Here is a 4,710-nt window from a genome sequence, read left to right on the forward strand (position 1 = left end):
TTCTTATTAAACAGAATACAATTACAGCCCTATATTTATACAAGAGAATCTAACTTGTGTACCAAGTAAACTTTGGGGGTTAAGTTATTCAGTTTCCTATTCTTGTTATAGTTATCTAGAATATGAAAATATACAATATATTCTATGATACAGCCCAATATTAATTTATTTAGTTTGTTTATTATGTTTTTAGTCTTACAATCAATTAGATGGTATAGAAAATTATTATTAAGTCAGTTCTCGGTTCCACTTGGCTGGGTAGAAGTAATACGAAAGAACCGTAGCCGCAATCAGACTTTCAACAAGAGTGACATGAACCAAGTTTTATTTTGGTTCGGTTTGAAAATTTTTGGTTTGTTTGTGAGAGCAATCAGACGTTACTAAATCAATAAAAAGGAGAGGTCAAAGGTGGAAAAAAAAACAAAAGTTTTAATGGTGGGTTGGTGTTCAAAAACAAAAACAAAAGTTTTAATGGTGGACAGTAGTAGCCATTTACAGGAAAATATATTAAAAAGGTAACTTTATGCAAAACAAAACACTTATAATAATAATATAAGTGTTTGGAGACTGATAATAATTCCCTAATAATAATATACACTGAAACTATTGGTTGGAGACTATAGGCACGTGAGAGGGTGTAGGTGACTTCATATTGATCTGTGCAATACATGGCCAACCGATATCAATAAAATTTTGAAATACATATATTTATTTAATTTATATCAAATATGTATGAATTAGCATCATTTTATTATTGATATCAGTTTTGTATCATTTATTTAATTGATATTTTATTAGTATCACGTATTGTACGAATGATATTCATCACGGTTTTATTATATCATGTATATTTATTATATTTAATTAAATATTGTGAAATGATAACAACTCATGCGAAACACACATATATTCATATATTGGTATGAATATATTTTCCCTTTTATATATATCTACACAAACTAATGAATAACAACTCATGCTATAACACATATATTCATATATTGGTATGAATATATATTCCCTTTTATATATATATTGCTAAAACACATATATTCATTTTTTTACATTTTTCGTATATTGTGAAATGAATATTCGTATATTCATCACGTATACGAATGTTAGTATCACGGGTGTGTATGTTGGTTTATGATAAAATGATATTTAATCAGCTCACGTATATTTAATTTGTATATCACATATTATATTGAGTGATGTAAATTATATTTTCAATTAAATATTTTTGAATTGATGCAAATTAAAATAAAATTGTGTCACTTTTATTGAACTGATGTCGAATTATTCTATTAGAACATCAATAATAACAAATCAAGCTAAAACACATAATTATGCATCATTTATTAATAAATCATTTAAATTGATATCATTTAGTTTTGTGATACTAATTAATTGATGTAATCAACCATTTTTTTTGTATTGTGGGCAAGAATCTGAGCTGTACAATACCACTATGTCCTTTGTCAAAATAGGAATGTTTGCCATACATGTTGGACCACCACCATTTCATACTTTGTGTTTTTTTTTTGTCTGATTATTTTTTGAGTCTTTTTTCTTTGAATTAAGTAAAAATAGACCAGTTTGACCCAAATTTAGCAATCAATTGCTAGATTAACATTCCATCATATCTCATTACTAGAATGACACAATTTTTAGGTAGAAAGACTAAAAACCCACCAAATTTTTCTTTCAAACTTAAAAAAAATATATATATATATATATATAATGTATGCAAATATATTTTGAATATGATTAATAAAAAAATAGATTATACAAATATAATTTAAAACTATGATTAATAAAAAAATATAACGATGAAAACATGATTAAAAAATATAATGTTTAAAAATATATATTTTAAATATGATTTATTGAAATAAAAATATATAAAAGTATGATTTACAAATATAATGTAAAAAAATATTCAAAATATGATGTTTAAAATTTTATTTTTAAATAAGTTTTATAAAAACATAACAAAAATATAATGTATAAAAATATTGTTAAAATATGATTTATGAAAAATATAATGTAATGTAAAAAAAATATGATATTTAAAACTTCAAAAAAAAATATGATTTAGAAAAATAAATTTTTTTAAAAGTGATGCTTTAAAAATATATATAATGTATAAATTATGAGGTTTTAAAAATATTTAATATTTTTAAAAATATAATATATAAAAATATAGTTAGAAAACATAATGTATAAAAAATTAATGAAATTTAATTGGTAAAAAAGATAAATGATGTATAAAAATAGGATTTAAAATTTTGATTTATAAAAATATGATGTTTAAAAAAATATTTATAAATATGATATATACTATAAGAATATGGTTTAAATATATATCTTTGATGATGTACAAAAATATGACTTTTGGAAGAAAAAAACTGTCATAACATAAAACAACTCTGTTATCACTATTTCTACATCTAATAAATCTGCTATCAAACACCAGATTTTTGAAATACAAAAAAAAAAAAATCTATCACAACGTAAACAAATCTACCATAACATATAGTCTTCACGTAGGTCAACTTAGGGATTTTTTAAAACGTTTATAAATCTGTTATCAAATGACTGATTTTTGGTTAAAATAACAAATCTGTCGTAACGTAAAACAAATCTGTTATCACTAGACGTCAAACTAATAATTATTTTTCAATTAAAAAATCTCTCACATTATGACAGATTTTTAATTAAAAAAAATCTGAAATAACTGTGAAAAATAAATCTGCCAGACATTATATCAAACTTGCCATATATTATAAAAGTCTATGGTGTCATTATAAATAAGTGTATGTCGTGAAAAATAAATCTGCCAATATCTATAAATCTGTCGTAACTATCTTTAAAAGAAATCTGTCGTACACAAACAAATCTGTCACAACAGATTTTCAAAATCTATAAATCCGACAGACTTTCGAAATTTTTATTTTATTTTATTTTTAAATGCTGAGAGGGTAAATTTGACTTTAATTTTTTTCTAACAAAGCAAAAAAGGTATTTTATGCAAGAAAATACCTCATTTAACTTTCACATTTTATGAGTTAGTTTAGTAATTAATCTCTTAATATGAGTTAGTTTTTTTCCCTACAATTAATTCCTTTACATCGAATAAGACATTCCAAGTCAGGTATGCCTCTCCATGACTCCATTAAACATTGATAGAAGATAATGACGAGGTCTTGAGAGAGAGATATGGAGAAGAATAGAGAGAGATGGAGAAGAACAAAAAACCAGATACAAAGTGTGAGAGAGATATGGAGAAAACTACTACGTCCTTTGTAGCATTGTTGACAGAATCTGAGAGAGAGTTATTTTTTTTTCTGAGGTGATGTTACAAACTTGTTTTGCAGTTGGAGAGAGATAATGAAAGAGAGAGGGAGAGGAAGACAAAAGACACAGCAAAAAGAAAAACTTCTACTTAAAAGTTCAGTATTCAAGTGGATAAATTGCCATATAAGAATAGAACCTTCTGTCTCTCGTCGATGTTATCATCTTAGCAATAAGGTTAGCCGAAGTTTGCCCTTCAATTATAGTTTCAAGAGATATCACTATTAGTTTAAGTAAAGGAATATTTGCATTCTAACACACTTTTATATAAAAAAATTGCATTCTAACACATTTTTCGACCACCACACACTTTTCTTATAGTGTTTTACTTTCTTACCCTTTAACTCTTTCTCTCCAAACACATTACTTCTCAACACACATCTTTCTTTTATTTTTATTTTTTACTCTATTTTCTTTCTTTTATCTTTCTTTCTCACCCTCTCTAACTCTTTCTCTCTTTTCAAATACTTTTTATTTTATTTGTTTATCTTACTCCATTTTTTTGATATATGTGTTTAAATAATCTTGAGTATTGGATAACAATATATATATTCCTTAGCCACATTTATCTCTTTTTAAATTTTTATATTTTGATATATTTATCATCTACAAAATCAAATCCAGATGCTTATATGTTTATGATTATTTAGTTTCATGTTCCATATCTCCTATATATTAATAGAGAAACACTCTCACAAAAAAACCGAGGTATCGTGCTCACAGAGCTCCTGTACATTTTCTAATAAATACCCTTACTTCTCATAGTTATTTACATAAATATGCCACTAAAATATTATGAGCCAATGTTTTTTCTATTAGTTTTTAAAAATGAAAAATTTCATAAACTACTAAATCCAAAAATGTATTTAATTATCATTTTCATAACCTATTTACTTATTAAAAGTAAATTACATTTCACAAACAAGAAAAAAAAAATTCATTTATTTATCACTTTTATCATTTTTCTCATCGCATTTTTAAACTTAAGATTAGTTTAAATTAAATCAATTAGTTTTAGAATATTGTTTTATCTATTTAATGGTATAGTGATATAGATAATAATGTGAAACATAAAATATGTAAATTTGATTTTTAGAAACACAAAAATACATCAAAACTTTCTACACCACCTTGAAATTCTTTTCTAAGTTCAAATATTTCACGGGTGAAACATATTTTACATAATACAAATGTAAATTTGAATAAACGAAAAAAACTTTACTTACATTTATTGTTTTATACAAACAAATTTTAAATCTCAAATAATAATTTTATTCATAATATTTTATTTAAATTGATTTATATCCCGCACATAGTGCAGGTTGGTACCTACTACCTTGTATATATTATCATCCA

This window comes from Camelina sativa, chromosome 5 (genome assembly GCF_000633955.1).
Source record: "Camelina sativa cultivar DH55 chromosome 5, Cs, whole genome shotgun sequence".
Taxonomy (NCBI): domain Eukaryota; kingdom Viridiplantae; phylum Streptophyta; class Magnoliopsida; order Brassicales; family Brassicaceae; genus Camelina; species Camelina sativa.